Here is an 18274-nt window from a genome sequence, read left to right as displayed (position 1 = left end):
TGGAATTATTTTGCTTCCTTAAATTATCCATGTATTTAAATTACTATAGCAATACAATATATTCATTTGAAAAATTTCAGCTCAATTGCATTAATAATTTCAAAATTGAAAAATCTCATTTTAAAAATAAATATATAGAAAACTATTGAAATTTAATAAAATAAGTTTCCTTCATTAATTTAAAGCCATCTTGAGCTCGAGTAATTTAAATTTAATATTAACAGATTTGTGCTTTTATTTGAATTATTTTTAATTATATTTATTTTTTAATTAAAAGTTTGAATTATCAGGGGTGTTTGTGCTCCGGGGAAACTCCGGAATTCCGGGGATTTTGAACTTCGATACCCGGAAATTCCGGGGATCGTCGTTCAAAAGGAAGTAGGAATAATAATGAATTATTTATTTTGATCTGGGTAATTTTGTTTGCTTTGAAAGCAGAAAACGCAAGGTCAGTGTGTGTGGTGAAAACTTTTCCTTTCTTTCTCCAAAGGCAGTGATAATGCGTGAAAAGGGGGAAAAACTTCTTTTTTGTTCTTTCCTTATTGCGAGTTATGACTCATTCCCCCGGTTCTCGGACATTCTCTTCTGGATTCTTTTCGGCAAGTAGGCGCGGCAGAAAAAAAGGGAGAGACTTCGTTCGACCAGATGTGCGATCACGTGACCTGGGTTCAAAGGTCTTAATTTTGCAAAAAAAGTAATTCATTGAACTTTTATAATTAGGTCATTCAATACTTCATAATCGTAATTTTTCATTTCTCCCCCCCCCCCTTCTCGAAACTCCAAAATGTCGGTAGTAAGTCCGTAAAAGTTTCCTGGGATTTTTTGGGGTCCCACAAACACCCCTGAATTATAGATGAAATTTTTTAATAACAATTCTAAAATCTTATTTCCGCTTGTAGATATAATTAATTTAAATTTAAACATTTACTAAAAATTATGTAAAGAAACTTCGCAATTTTTAATAAAAGAATATTTAAATATAATTTTATTTTTCTGAAATATTTTTTTTCCTTCTCGATGATGTGCGAAAGTACTTAAGCGTTTACTCTGCTAGAAAGAATTATTAATGAAAAATTCGCAACTGATCTAACAAAAAGAACCAAATTTCAAAATTGTGGAATAAATTGAAATGCTTTAGCTTATTTCAGAAATATATACAATAATTACTTTTCTAAAAAGTTAATTTAAATTTCTGTGTGTTTTGCTTTATGAATTTTTTTTCTAGCATTTTCAACAGGTTTCCAGCAATGCTTTGACGAGCAATTGGATCATTTTTTTTGTCTGAATTAGAAATCCTTTGGAATAACAAAAACAAACGAGAAAAAAAAGGATAAAAAATGTTATCTAGTATGATCTGTATATACGTTACTAATAAGTAAATTTCGCATTATTTATGATTATATACTTTAAAGCATCCAATGTCTTCTTTTCCTTTCTTCTTCAAATAATTATCAATATTGTTTTCTCTAATTTTATTTGATTAATATCTACTCTAATAATGATCTATATATCATTTCTTTTAATTAATGTGTATGCATGGGTCACATGTTTTTATGGAATAAGTTCTACAGCTAATTTTAATTCTTAAAACTTATGAATTGAGTAGTATCTTATAAATGTTTTGATTCCAATAAGAAAAGTTAATGCTTTAAATTTTTACGACTATCCTTCTTCAAATTTTCATTCTCAAAAAGTGTATTTCTATAATCTATTTAAGCTTATTAATTATTCATTTTGCGTAATAAATACAAAGATGATATTTTTCAAATAACTCGCTCTTAATAAAGTGTTTGCATTATCAGCTACAGTAGAAATCGGAGTATTTTATGGATTTCTAGACAAATTAATGAAACTATTTTCTTTTTTTTTGAAATGTTGACCGCTTTTTTAAGGCGTTATGCAAAGTGACGAATTTATTTTTAATGGCTAAGAAATTTTAGATAACTTTTGGTGAGTAATCCATCTGAAAATGCAAGAAAAAAAATCTCATTAAAAAAATTTGCATGTAATAGAATCATTGAGACAAACTTTGCTCTAATTGCTTTTATGTATTATACATATAAAAAATAGAATATTTTTTGATAGTTTCAAACATACTAATTTAAATATTAAATGAATATTTCTATGTTTTTAATATTATATAAATGCTTTGCAGTTTATCCGTATGCATTGACTAATATATAAGTAATATAAAACAAGCTATATTTTATTATGAGCAAATACTACTGAACTGCTTATAGTTGACTACTGACAAATGCTATATAACCGGCTAACCGGCGAATTTTACATAATAATTTACTTTTTTTGCATTCATAAGTATGGTATAAAATTTAACCTTTATGAACACTTCATTATTTGTATTTAAATTGTTACCTAGCAAAAAAAAAAAAAAAAAAAAAAAAAAATTGGATTTGATCTTTACTGATTATATGTGCACATCTCTTTATTTGTATTTGAATTATTACTTAACTAAAAGATAGTTGAAATGCTCAATCTTTTTTAAGTTCTTACTCTGCTTTACTTTAAGTTATGATCATCAAATGCATAATGGATAATGGAATGTTGAAATAAAATAATTACATCCTTCATATCTGTATTTTCATATTTAGAAGAAACTCTTTCTCGAAGTATTCAAAATTGTAATTAATATTTATACTATTTTGACTACTTGAAATTGATTTCATTATAATAATATGTTCATCAAAATTTTTGACAGTTTGATAAGACGATTTTTTTGAGTCAAGAAGAATATATATGTATTGCTTTGTGTGTAAATACATCCGTATATTAGAAATACTATATGTAAGATGAAAGAATTGTTGAAAGTACTGAATTCATTCCATTAACCTGTTTCATTCCATATTTAGGAGAGCAGTGCCAAAATTTTCTATATAAACAAATATATATTTTCATTTTTTTCAGGGCAAAAATCATAAAATTAAACCCTGAAAACTTAATATAAGGGTGTATTAAATAAAGTATAATTCAATTTCAATACATGCATTCAAAAAGCATCTTTTAAAATTTTTAATATATATATATTTATATAATATTAATGCATTGAAAAAGAAATATGCTAAATTAAATCCTTTTACTTTAAAAAAATTAATTGATTTTAAATACCTTCAAAAGATTTTTTTTTTTTTTCAATTCAAAATTTTTTAGTTTTATTCATTGGTCTGGTAGGAAAATTTAACATTCTTACTTATTAGTGAGTTTATTTTTTTCCTTCCTATATGCATTTTAATTTAATTAAATTGTTAGAGCAATTCAGAATTTTAGTACTTACAGCATTTTTTTGTTTTTCATAATAAGCTACATTTTTTTCATTAATTAGCTGCTGGAAATAAAAAGTTAAATTGAATGCTAAAAATATAACCAATGTTTGTATCGATGCCTATTATGTCACAAGAATTATTTGTTTGTCCATGAAATTATAAAGATAACTTTTTCTGCAGTGTTTTCTTAAATATTTAAATGTGAATAGATTATGATAAACATAAAATGCAATAATAAGCTTTAAAAGTTATCTTTAGATATATTTTTTAATTACAAATAATGCTGAATTATTTTTCACAGATCGAAATACAATTTCTCTGCTATTCAAAATGAGTAGAGAAAATATTGTATATTTTGCATTTTGAAAATTTACTAATTTTAGTTGATTTTTGGATGATTTAAATTGAAATTTTTCATTTTCAGTAATCGTAATCTTAATAAAATTGCTAAACATGGATTAATGTCTAAGAACATTTCATCATCTGATTTAAATTTCTTGTGTGATGAATTCTTATATATCGAAATACTTTTACATTACATGTTTCTGTAATATTACAATGTGAAACCTTTTAATTGTTTTCATTATTTACGTACAAATTAATGACTGTCTTCCAAATAATCATAAAATTACAAGTTTAGAAGAAAATAGCTCACTTAGAAGGATTTCAACAAAAAGATATTGATATCTCCATGGTAATCAATCTCTTTGCACTATGAAACAAAAATTATGGCTTCTTTAACGTGCTCCTGTAACAAGATTCTCCAGCTATGATCAGAAATAAATAATTAGTACTTTTGAAATTCAGTCTGTATTTATAATATGAAATGACATTAGAAAATAAGATTTTTGTTCACTTACACATTCAAATAGAAATGATAATAGCTGTCATCCTGAATCCTCAAAGTGCACCAGAAATGTGTAGTTTGTATAACCACTTGTGGAAAAAGACGTTTAGAGATCATTACATGCTATGTTCTCAATGGTCTCTGCAATTTTTTTTTTTTTTTTTTTTTTTTTTTTTGTGCTGTAAATATGCTTCAGATGTTTTCAAGTTACATTGTCCATGAGGAGAACAATTTTGCATCGGTGACATTCCTTTTTGTGAATGAACAATCAAAGCTGCGACACGTTATTTTTTTCAAAAAAAAAAAAAATAATAATAATAACGTGCGCGATTTATTCAAATCATAATTTCAATTCAGAACACATATAAATCAAACATTTGTCTTTTTGAAGAAAAGACGTCTAATCATTCTAAAAAATAAAAATGTTTATCTTCTTTAACAATACATATGATTTTATCATAGAGATGAGAATTTCTTCTATGGTTGAAATATTGTATAGAAGGTTGAATATTTTTTATATAATGTTTCATTTATCTCATGTACCTTATATATCTTTCATTTATCTCATGTAACTTATATATCTTTCATTTATCTCATGTAACTTATATATCTTTCATTTATCTCATGTAACTTATATCTTATATATCTCATGTATCTTATATCTTATATATCTCATGTATCTTATATATCTCATTATTTATGCTGTTTGATCTAAAGCTTTTTTTTTCTTAGTTTGTAATTTCATATTATTTTGAATTTCTTATCAATGTTAAAAGAAATTTTCTAGGTTTCGGGTTAGGTATTTTACCATTATTTAAGGTATTTTTAGGTATTTTACCATTATTTTAATGGAATTTAATGTTAATCTCTGATGTGAAATACGATTGTGATTTTTTTTTTCTTCATGAAACTCTAATTTCTGTCAAGGAAGAAAGAAGGTTGACTTGATAACACTGATTTATTGTCGGTTTGTTTGAGATGGTAGGGAAGAGAATGCCTTAAAAATGACTAATGTGAAAATTGTGCACGTAAGCTATACATAAAGGCTTAGGTAAGAAAGAATTTCCAAATTTAATTATTCAACACAATCGATGAATGTTAGGAATAATAATTTATCACATTAATACTTATTCACAAATCTATAATATATGCATAATGCATTATATTTTTTTATATATACTTAAATTGTTCGTTTATTTCTGGTTTCTTAGCATCACTCTAAAATACTGATATTTTTCAAAAAATTTATTTCAAAGATGCGTGTATGTTTTCCATTTTATATAAAAACCTATGTGTATACCCTGACTAAATATTATCCGATTATTTCTTACTATGAATTAAAATTATACATTAATAGGAATTAAATCTATATCAGTATTGAAGCTATTAGTTATGAAAAAAATAATTAGTAATAATTGTTTTATTATTTTTATTACTACTATTATTAAAATAATAGCATTTCAATCAATTTTTAATTATTTGAAATTTTCATATTCATTTAGAATGACTTCACTTTATAGATGATTTTGAAGGAAAAAGTTTTGAAAAAAGAAAAAAGTTTTCTTTTGTAAAATAATGTAATACTGTATTTTTTTGTGTGCGTTTATAATTTTCTTCTGCATTTTTGTTATATCCTATGAATTTCGAGGGTTATTTTTTTCAAGGTCCTATAGGTCGCTAAATGAAAATCACAGTCAGAATCCAGAAAGTTTTATATGGAACAATGTGATACAACATTAAGCTACTTAAGTAATCGGTACCAATTTTCTAATGCCTTCATCATAGAAAGCAGCCGCCTGTGTTTCCAGTCAATTCTGTATGCTGGTCTGCAGTTCGTTCTCTGTGGCGAATGTTTGTCCTCCTAGCCAGCGTTTCATGTGGGCAAAGAAATGGAAATCTGAGGGAGCCAAGTCAGGACTGTATGGTGGATGATCAAACAATTCCCATCCGAAGGGCTCCAGGAGGATCGTTGTTGCAACTGTAGAGTGCGGCCTCGCATTGTCATGAAGAAGGACAATGCCTGGCGACAACATTCCTCTTCTCTTGTTCTGAATTGCCCTTCGAAGACGTTGAAGAGTCTTGCTGTACCAATATGCATTGATGGTTGTGCCACGCGGCATGAATTCCACCAAGAGAACACCTTTACGGTCCCAAAACACTGCAGCCATATACTTTTCTGTGGAGAACGTGCGCTTGAACTTGACTGGTTTACGACTCGGGGAGTGTGAATGCACCCACTGTTTGGATTACTCTTTCGTTTCTTCAGTTTCGTAATGGACCCATGTCTCATCTCCTGTGACCAAATCAAACCTGTGACAATTTTGTCCAAAAACCCATCTCCGTCGTGATTGTAGTACTCAGCAGTCTTTCACTCACAATGGTATACAGAACTGACCGTGAAATTTCTGGAAACAAATCGCTCAACTCAGAAATTGTGAACCGACGATTTCCGCGAATCGCCTGATCCATGCGCTGAACAAGATCATCGGTTGACACTTTCTTCCTTCCCTGGCCGCCTGCATCATGGACATCTGTGCGTTCAGCATCAAAGTTCTTGCACCATTTCCACACTTTGCTGTCACTCATGAACGATTCTCCGTACACTTTACTCATTCGTCTATGAATTTCAGCTTCATAGTTTCCTTCAGCATGCAGAAATCGAATGACTGAACGCAGCTAACATTTGGCGGGAGACTATTTTTCGAAGCATGTTTATGTGCTCTCTACGTACTCAGAAATGACAAATCGACGCATTCCCCTAGCCAATCATAGACACAGAGCACAGAACTAGCGGATTTTCCCCGAAGCTTTCCTTTAGCGACCCATCGGACCATGAAAAAAAATAGCCCTCGTATTAAGTATATTTGCATAGATATTGGCTTGTTGTAAGTTCATTTTACATATCAGTTATATTTGATATTATGGTGAATGAATATTATTTTACTATTTTCATGTGGAAGATGGCTATTGGGTATTAATTATTTTTCTTGTGTTTGTATTATGAATATATGTATCTTTCTTATTTTAAGGTGCTTGAAAACTAGAATTATTGTAAAAGTACCTTTTTGAAAATGGTTAGTTAGACCTTTAGCGTAATAACATTCATACAAGTTATGCTGTATGATATTATATGATTTCAACTTATGGTTATTTTGTGTGTATTTGGGAAAGGATATTGTTTTTGATGTTTTGGAAACTTATTAGGTATATGTGATTTTTGTTTAAGCGGTATTCTGTTGAGGTAACTATAGATTTATCTGTAATGTAAAGGTGTGTTAATAAAATTATAACTTGATTGAAAATGTTTTGTTTCCTTTTTAAATGTGTTGATTTATCTTTAATTGCTATTCTTAAAATGACTTATGTTCTGTAGTAAAAATAGCTTGCGGATGAAGGATATAAAATTGATATTTAGCTCCCTTTAATGTAAAAAGTGGATTTATTTCATCAAAATGTGCAATACTTATTTTTTCAGTTAGGTAAAACATGACTTTTATTTGTGAATCTAAATTCATTTAAATATTAATGTTGCAAGACTAAATTCTGTAAATTGCCTTTGAATGATTCATTAGTATATTGGAAAGCATAGTTCGTATTTATCATCAAAAATGTTTGGAAATATGTGCGTTGTTTATAATTTTCAGCAATATTTTTAAAAAGTGCTGGCAAACTACTATCACATGAAATAACATATCTTAATCTACTTTAGTATTTATTTCCATCATCATTAATAAAAATCTCGTTACAAATTTTATTACTATTGTTGTGACATAAATTATAAATATTTCATTTAAAAGTAACTCACGAGTAGTTTAATAATTATAAATATTATTTTGTAAACAATTATTAATTCAGATTGGCAACAGTGATACATTATCAAATTTTTGAGTTTGTTGTTTCTAAAGATACTAGAGTTTGAATTTTAAAAAGTTGATGCTAATTTGGTAATATTATTTATAATGTAGTAAGATTTCGTTTAATAGTAGGTTTACCCACATTTCAATATCTTCAAAATTTAAATTTTGAATCTCAATAGTGTCTTAAAGCTGATTTAAGATCAGATTGAGACACAGTTTTCTTGGTTAGAATCTTAGTTGGCCGTGCCGCAGACGCAATCTTCACACCAGTTAGAGTTGTAAGCTGTTCTTCTTCAGGATTTTCTTCTGGTAGTGGATATGCTAGCTTTAATCTGTCTATCGTTGCATTCACTTCTTTATTCTTCAGCCTCAGAGTAAAATATTTTGGTGGATGGTTAATAACAAAATATAGACCTTCATAAGGGGCTTTCGTACTCTATCAAAGCGAAGGAAAACGTGAGAAGTTGATTTTAAATCTTTATGCAAAAATATTTTGAATGACTTTTTCGTTGACTTTCTTTTGGTCTCATCATCCATAACATTTTGGAAATCATTTATAAAAGTTCCTGGTGACTGTTAACTAAATATACTTTCTTTCAAACTATCTAATACACAGTCTTTTTTGCATCGCCATCATGTAGCTGACCGGCTAGAGAAATACTTGACGGTAAGTCAAGAAAAATATCTAATCACTTAATTAACTGCTCCACATGCTCGCTTCTCATTGTTATCATACAACAAAATCCCAGAACTGATTTCTCATTTTAGTTTGTAATACACTGCGGGTTTATAGAAATATATTTCGGAAGCATTCATTGTCTTAACTTTCGAAAAAATGTTAGCCATCAAATCTAATGATCAGTTTTATCACTGGTAATGCATAGTATTTTTGTCATCAGACATATCGTTCGCCATGGAGACATTCAGTAACTATGAAATAGAAACCAACACACGGAACATAAAACACAAAAACAAAATTAAATGCACTCTTTGTACATTTTAATAAAATATTAATGGATATTAAAAATATTGTTGTTTGTCTAGTTATTCATCGTCCGATATTTCACAAAGATAAGTATTCATCTTTGAGAGACAAACAACAAAAGATCCTATTGAGAGATAAACTATATTCAAACAACAAAAATCCAAGAAAAGAATGTTTATTTTTTGACATTGCGTGGCATAGAGCTCTGGAAGTATCCAATAATTTAAAAGATTTATTATCTCAAAAAAGGATGACGTTATCTAGGATCTAAAAAATTATGCAAAATTAAACTTACAAAGAATTTTGGAATAATTTATTACGTAGTAGTAAATAATGACTAGTTTTAGTTAAGATTATTAACTTTATAAGAAATGAGTCTTCCCCCAAAGTATTTCTTCATAAAATTTAGAATAATTTAAAACCATAAATAAATAATAAGTTGACTTTGTATGAATCGGAAAAACTTTAATGTTTAAACTTTGAAAAAAAAATCAGGTACAGACGTGCTTTGATAAAATAAGGAAAAATTAATTTGCTAATAAAATGTATTTATCTAAATGGGTACGCAGCAGATGTGCATTTTAAAACTTACACTCACAAAATTACGTGAAATAATTTTGAAATCTGTTGATCGCTCCCAACTCTTATTTCCGAATACGTTTTCCAGACAACTGAATTTTAGAGATGTCTTCAATTATAATATTCCAAAATGTCTAAAAGTTTATTCTTTTGAGTGAATTAAGAGACAACATGATCAACTTGTCTTGGAATCACCATAAGGTGAAATAAAAGAAATCGAAGTATGAGTATGATTAAACAGAGGAAATATTTTCAAAATCAAATTAATTTTTCTTTTTAGAACTTATAGAATAAGACGCCTGTTTTGTCAACATTCTTATTTGATTTATGCTTTAAAGTACTTATTTAAAAATAAATATACGAAAAAAAGGTCTATAAACACTAAACAGAGGAAAGAAATTAAATGTTTTTGCAAAAACGATTAAACAATTTTTAGTGCATATATGATAGCAGCATTTTATTCTGTGCGAGATGCACACTTCAGGATCATTATTTTCTACTGAGGTTAAACATCTATTATAAAAAAATTTTTAAAAAATGATAAAAGAATATTTTATACAGCACCTATTTTGCAACAACTGAAGTGAAATTATATAATTGAAATCACGAAGTTCAGCCAATCAAATATACCAAAGCTAAAGAACCTGCAAGGTCTATCTTGCACTAATATTTATAATAAATATTATAAAGCACAATGTCAATAAAAATTCTTAAATTGATCATACGAAGCAAATATTAAGGATGTGTGTGTTAAATAAACATTTTTGAATCGAAGATTTACTAAGTTTCCCTTTGTCAGCAGGGAACGTTTTTTTCCCTCTACGTAGTCAAAACATTATCTAATATGCTAGTTGAAAGAATGAACATGATAAAAGCAGATGTATCACGCTTAACAACACAAATGCGATGAACATTTTTAAGTTATTGCCCTGTGGTTTATCTGAACTATGTCATATATCAATAGTTCTATGGATGCAGATCAAATGCGCTTTATCACGTTTAAAATACCATCAAGCATAAACAAGCTCATTTTTCTTGCAGCTTGCAATAAAAATAAAACTGCATACAACCGCAGATTAAGTTCTTGTTTATGGCGAATCTTCAAATGAGTTTTATAAAATGCACCCTAGAATGCATGATTTTTTAAATTTTCTTAAAATATATATATGTATTGAATAGCTGCATATAATTTTGGAAAATTATTTTTTAACTTTAAATTATTTTTTCATGAATTAGTTTAAAAAATTAAAATGAGCCAAATGGGTGCATCATGAATTAATATACCTGAGACATAATTCACACTATAACAGTTTTGCAATAAAAATAAAATTTATAGTGAGTATGTTGGGATTTTCCAAGGAACTGCCCGGTTTTAAATATACTATTTTTAATCTATACAAACACAGCTACACTACAAAATTCACAAACACTTATTACTATAGACACTCATATAATATTAGGTTAAAGAACAGTATGGTGGAGGGATTCCACAGTTACCAGCCGAAAGCAGTCAGCGTTAGCACAAGGGTTGCGCATGGGAAAAAAAAAGTCGACCTCAGGATGCAGGTCTCCCGTTCAACAGCTGTTCACATGAATGTGTTCGGTGAACATGCTTTTCACTGAATGCATTCATGTGAAGAAAGTTCAGATGAATCGCATCGCAACTGATAGAATTCAGCCCTCTGCTTAAGACAAAAGATGAGATGTAGCACTTCAAACAAATGAATATTATAAATATCTGAATTAATCCGTGAATTTCCTAAGTACATTAAACGATCCAGATAACGTGTTTGAAGCATCTTTGATGCCTGAAGATACTAAATTGAAATATTAAACGTTTGCACTCGGAAAAAAGTAATTCGATTCAAAATTATTCAGCTAATACAAGGATATGCTTATTGATATAAAAGAATATTTACTATAAATTCAAGTTGAATTTTACCGAAAAATTAATCTACATCTTCTTACCATTCTTTAGGTATTTTTTTAAAAATCTAAATTTAAAAAATAAATAAATAAATAAAAGGTCAAAATAATGCACCGTCTTGAACGGTGAGGCACCACTGCAAAGGGTGTCACTGCAAAGAAAAGAAAAAATAAAACGAAATTTAAGAAATGTCTTAAATCATAATTATTATTGCATTTGTGAAAAGCACTTACAGCATTTTAACATATCATCCAATATATTTGAACAATCCTAATTTTATATATTAGAATTTACGAAAAAGTTTTAAATGTTTCGGATTCTGTAACCACTTATGAATCCTTCTGAATATCTGAAAGTGAATTAAATTTTTGTAATATTTATTGTCCATCTTGTTTCTTTTAATCCGCTTTTGCTAATGCTAGTGCTAACATACACTATCCAGTATTTATCCACTGCTATCAGCTTCCTAATGTAAATTTCATTTTATCAATTTTCAAAAATTGTAACTTCAACCACCATTTTTCATGTTCCATCCCACACCCCGCGAAACTAATATTTGACAAAGCTAACCCCCCCCCCTCCCAGAAACATCTAAGATTTATACAAATTTCAACCCATGTTCCGCTATCGAAAAGCCTCTAAACAATCTCCCTCTAAAGTCCAATCTTAACGGAACTCGATTTCGGTTAAATCCTGTGAAATATTTAAAAGATTTCCCGCTCTGAGTTGGTCTTTCATAAAATGATAACGAAGACTGCCTGGAAGTGCTTTTAGGAGAAGGTTAGGGACATTTATAAACTTCGTAAACATTGATAAATTCTTAAAGTATTTTCAAAACTCACTCTGAACGCCACTTATCCTCGTATATCAATTTCCTAACCGCGAATAGTCCACAAAGCCTGTTTCATTACACGATACTTGCGGAGTTCTGCCGTGCTTTATTCAACAAATATATTTAATGGATGCGGGTAGATTTGCAGTCTCAGAAACATAACTCATGCACATTTAATTAATTTGCGGTTTCGCTGTTGAACGATCTGGCAGTCAAACATGAGGACACGTGGTCCCCTAGGGTTTGAATCGAAGTTATTTCTAATGATACTATTCATGTTGTAATCCATGGAGTTTGCTGACCCTAGGTGTCTTTTAATGAAATGAATATTTGAAAAAAAGTTTTATCTCTCATAGTTAATTGTTATATTTTTAGTAAATCATCAATTTTTCTTGCATAACAACTTACTAAGTAATATCATTCCCATATCATTATTCGATTCACTGGATGTCCGGAGGTTAAGAACTTTGAGTTCAAGCTCTCCGTGACACTCCTCTCAAATGGGCGAATCGAAAAAACGATTTAAATCTGTTACTGCTGAACTCAAACTGAAATGTTCAGCAAAATTTAGAAATTATGCGATTCGTCAAAGGCAACTCTCTACATATATTAAAGGTAATAATTGTTTGTGTGTATTCTTTATAGACTAAAGAACTACTGGACATAATTTATTTGAAATTTGCATATACATGTATCAAAAGATTAATTAAAAGTTTCATACAATTAATTGAATGATTAATTTTTTTATTAATTAAAAACGATTTTACGCGTCTCTGTGTCGCATACCTCCGTCACAAATCTTTTACTTCTTTTCCTACGGCGATGGGGAAAGGCGTCTTATTTTTTTTCCCACACCGATGATGTAAGGTTTCTGATGGCGTAAAAATTATTTGCGCATGCGCAGTGTGTTAATCTTTTCACAACTGTAGAATTTTAGAGACTGCGCTCCCCCCCCCCCTCTCCTTGCGAATGAAGCAAGACTTGGAAATATTTTCTTCTAATATTTCAAGGGAAAATATTCTTTTTAATGTCTTATACAGTGAAAACTAAATATTATTTAATCTAACTTTCATATTTATTTTAATGCACTTTTGAATTAAATTTTTAAAAAGAATAAAGAAAATTAGAAACTTCTAATTTTCATGGCCATTAAAATAAATAAATCGATATTCTCCTTTTATTAATAAAATTAAAGATATATGTATTAAAACTTACAAATATATTTTCTATATATTTGTAATAGTATATAGAAAATAAATTCATTCTGTATATATAGAGATCTATGCTAAATAATAAATTTTATTCTGCTAATATGTAGATCATGAAGTGAAATACAGATAAAGAAAATTCTTATTATTGATTTTTAACGAAATGTAAAAAATTTCTTTTCATTACTTTCATACTAATCATTTTTGGTAAACAATTCTTAATCACTATATTAACAGTATTAATTAAACTATATCCCTATATAAACAGTATATGTATATATATATATAAAAACAGTATTAATTAAAACTTTTACGATCTACGCCTTATCACAATAAATTGTATCACGTAATTGGCGAAATCGGTTATGTTGTTGATGCTGGAGAGAGGGAGGCGTAGTAAGGGTTTTATTTCGTGATATCTTCGCACAGGAAGTAGGGAATAGCGACTATTGATAACGTATCTTCGAGTCATTAGTTTTCATATGAAATAAAATTTGACAAAATTGTGACAGTGATTGTGGTAAGAGGACAATATCAAAAGCTAATCCCATGAAGAATGTAGAGTTTTTCAGATTTTTTTTTCTCGGAAATAAGGGGTTGGTACGGGCAAGTGACCATTAGGATATGGATTAGAAGTAAAGCTAGGCATAGCCTTTTATAGGAAACTTATCTAGAGAGAAAAAATCATGTATCTAATATTTATAGTTAACCAGAAAGCATGGCTTTTTATAAGAAAACAAATTGATGAAATTTGACCAACACTTGGAGCTAGAGATTGGTTATTTCGTTTGGCCAATTATTTTAAACATATCGATGATTGCTTTTTCTACTATATAAAAACTTCCTTGACTCAGAACAAATTATCCATAAAATTGAATAAATAATTTATGCATTCTAAGAGTGTTGAAAGAACTCCGAATGACTTAGTATATACGTTATGGAAATTCAGCTAAAACCTCACTTCTGACACCAAATATTAGGAATAAATTCAAAGGGTTCGTCTGAATATTGGGTGTATGGTACCACCCAATCAACAGGCCTCAGTAGCAAATACCAGCGTTTATTTACACAAACGTACGAATACACAAACGACAAAACACAGCCGAGATATACACAAGCAAAACAGAACAAACAGCAGCCCACAAGTAGTAATCGGTAGTAAACAACAACCACGTACCAACACACTAAATACACGACTGACTTCGGCTTGGACTGCCTGCCTTTTATAGTTTCTGGAGCAGGGCAGGGAAGGTTCTCGAACAATCAAGCATATCTCATCTACTATTGATTCTATTGCCAAAATTATTCAAAATTCTGGTATCATTCATTTTGTCGCGTAAGTCGTTAAATAGTCGCCAAGTTTGTCAATAAGCCCGGTGGTCATTGATTCGGCATCCGATCAGCATCCAATAGAGCTGACGGTAAAACTATTTTTCCCAAAATGGAACTAACTGTGGATTACGGATTCGTAACTAACATATTACATAATGTTGCAGAAGGAGTGTGAATGAACATCTGTATACCATATTAAACTATTCTCGTAAAATGTGAAATTTCCCTCAATAATGAATCGACTGCATTAGAAATAATAACATATGCATGAACATACGGCATATTTGAAAAGGAACGTGCCACGTGATAAATAAATAAAATTATTGTATGTTAATTACATATAAAGTAGACTTGGAAACCCTGGGTCACTTATTCTAATATAACATTAAAAATAAGCAATTTTTATTTTAGTTACAGGTATACCATTTTATTTAACAGCAACTTTAATTTATGCTTGGCTAAAGTTTTCCAATTCGTCATCTTAATAGTTTTCAAGGCTTTTAAATTCTTCTGTTAAGAAATATAGGTCCTTGCTAAATTACAATGTATGAACATTTCATTTCTTCAAGTCCATTCCAAGACACCTAGGTATTTCTTTCTTCGGATTTCGTAACAATTAAATTTTTTCCCGAGGTGGAGTTGTTAGTCCCACGCCCAGCCCTCAGAACTAGTTCCCTGATATAATCCCCAGGAGGAGGGTGTCCAGTTATATTACCGGATACTCGGTACCCCTTTTAGTCACCTTTTATGACATGCATGAGCTACTTCGGGACTATTCTTTTATACTCGGTCACCACTAGTATCTGAAAAATAGGGACTTATTTAGATTAATTAATCATCATGGCATTTATTTATATTAATTATTATGGCAATTATTTAGATTTTAAGAAAGATATTGATGAAGAATCGAAAAAAATGGCAGAAAGTAGAAAAGGAATGATAGAAAAAAGAAAGGAGTAGGGATTGCAATACCAGACCAAAAGTTCAATACCGGTATTCGGTATTTTTTAAATCTTAATACCGGTATTAGAAATTTTAGAAAAAGAAAGAAAACACAAGTGTTTCTTTGTTTTATTTGCCAGTTTTGTTAGAGAGTGTAAATATCACAAAAGTAATTTGTAACTTATAAATTATAACAGTATATAATCACAAAAAAGTAAAGAAACATCTTATTTATTTAAATCACAAAAAAGTGTAAATATCACTATTCAGTTTGGGGTACTAGTACAACTTTTTGAAATGTGATCTTAAAAAACATAATGCATCCATTGTACTGTCATTAAGCCTGGAAAGCAATTTTGTGTAAAAATAACCAGCTGTCGAAAACTCTCTTTCGGCATCTACGCTAGTTGGTGGTACTGTTAGCAATGCGCAATATACTTTTTCCAAGTATTTACCTCTAAATCCCTCATCTTCAAATAAATCAATTTCTCGTCGGATGGTTTTGGATATAGCTGATTTCTGTATTGTATTTTGGTTCGTTGATTTTTTTTTTTTTTTACTTATCGCCAATTCTAATTTTTGATCAAGAGACAATTCCTTTTCACTATCGACAGTAGTGACATCATAATCTTCGATAATTGAACCGAATTCTTCTGAATGTGGATAGAGTTGTGGGTAAAAAATTGTAAGAAAATTTACTATAAACTTAATCAGATTTGAATTGATTATTTTTTTTTCTTCTTTTTCATTTCCATTTTTAAAATCATTATAATTATGTAAATACCCTAAGACATTTTCTATTTCTGTTGCCTTTCTTCTGTGCGATTTTTCAATGTAATATATAATTCTTCAGATAGTGATGTGTGCTGTTCTTTCAGTGACTGCAACATGAAATTTATTGTTGCATTAGCTGTTAATAAATTAAAATCTCTCCGACATAATGCCTCTATAGTCAGTTTTATTGGAAGTAGAGCTGATATAGTTCTGGATATTAAGTCGAAATCACTGTCTGAAAAATTAATTTGCAGGTTTAAGTCGATTATTGCTTTTTGGATTGGATTTCTAAATTTCAAAAACCGTTCCATCATTAGGAGTAAACTGTTCCAACGTGTCTTAGAATCTATTATTAACATATATTCTGTTTATTTTCAGTTAGTATATATTTTTGCAATATGGCATTTTTTGTAGGGGAAAGTTTAAATATCTCAACAATTTTTCGAACTTTATAAATTATAAGAAGCAATTCTTGATACGTTAATATTTCATCCTCATTAGCAATATCTTCTTCCACAATTACATTGTCATTATCTTCATTGTCAATTTCACTCTCACTCTTACTCTCTTCAAAGTTGGAATCCGAAGTTTCTATATCCACAGTATTTGGATTCTTCTGTTCTTTAATTTTTGGTATAATACATCTATTACTCCTAATTCAATTCCATGTGCATAGCACAACTGCTGATTTCCACCAATCAACTTTCCAACTTAAATCGTTAAGGATACAACAATATTTTCTTTCAGGGATAGTCCATGTTTCGCTAATTTAGATTTAAGCAATTAATTAAGCCGTTAATTAGCTAATTAATTTCGCCCGTTATGGAGACATAAAAACAAAAACGCATACTATTTTGCTATGTTCGCGATACCTGAACATATAGTGGAAACAATTTTAAAAATTTCTAGTAAATACCGAAAAACCGGTATTTAAACTTGTGAATACCGGTTTTACAAAATTGTACAAATGGCTCAAAATACCGGTATTCGGTATCCCGGTATTCCAATCCCTAGAGAGGAGGATAGGCATGTAGCAAAAAGCTAGTGATACTGTTTTAACATGGTTTTTCATCCCACATTGTTGTGTTAACCGAAATTTTGTCTCTGTAGATGAGAATCCTAAAACATTCATTCTTTTGTTATAGATTTCTGTGGTTTACACCAACGAATTGCATTTCAGCATGCAGAATAATAATTATTTTGAAGGCATTTAGATAATACTCGATTATATAAATGTATTTGCATTTCAATAAGAGTTAATCTTCTCCCCAGGTTTCGAATCCTCTTTCTCCCTATCGCTTGCTAATGCGCATGTTCCGTTTTATAGAAAAGGGATCGTAGTTTTTACAAATTCGTATATGGCGCATTATTATTTAAAATATATAAATACAAATTTCGCACAAATATGCATTTGCAAAATGCTTTAGAAAATCTGGAATCAGGTATATTAACACCCCTTTCTAAAGCAACACTCAGATTATTTTGCGACGGATCTCATCATTTTAAACCATTCTCAGATGCTGAGGCCGACATCTGAGCTGGCTCCACTTTCTCCTAAATTCCGCATCACACCAACGGGAAGATGTTTGGCCCCCAAGACCAGACCGTTTAGACCGTTATTTGACTTATTTTTTTTTTCAAGTTTGGTGTAGAAATTTCTCAATATATGCTGTTGTTCCTGAACTAAAGAATTAGTTGTCTATTAATTTAGAA

The sequence above is a fragment of the Argiope bruennichi genome, chromosome 7, assembly GCF_947563725.1.
Source record: "Argiope bruennichi chromosome 7, qqArgBrue1.1, whole genome shotgun sequence".
NCBI lineage: Eukaryota > Metazoa > Arthropoda > Arachnida > Araneae > Araneidae > Argiope > Argiope bruennichi.
Note: the sequence above shows the minus strand (reverse complement) of the source record.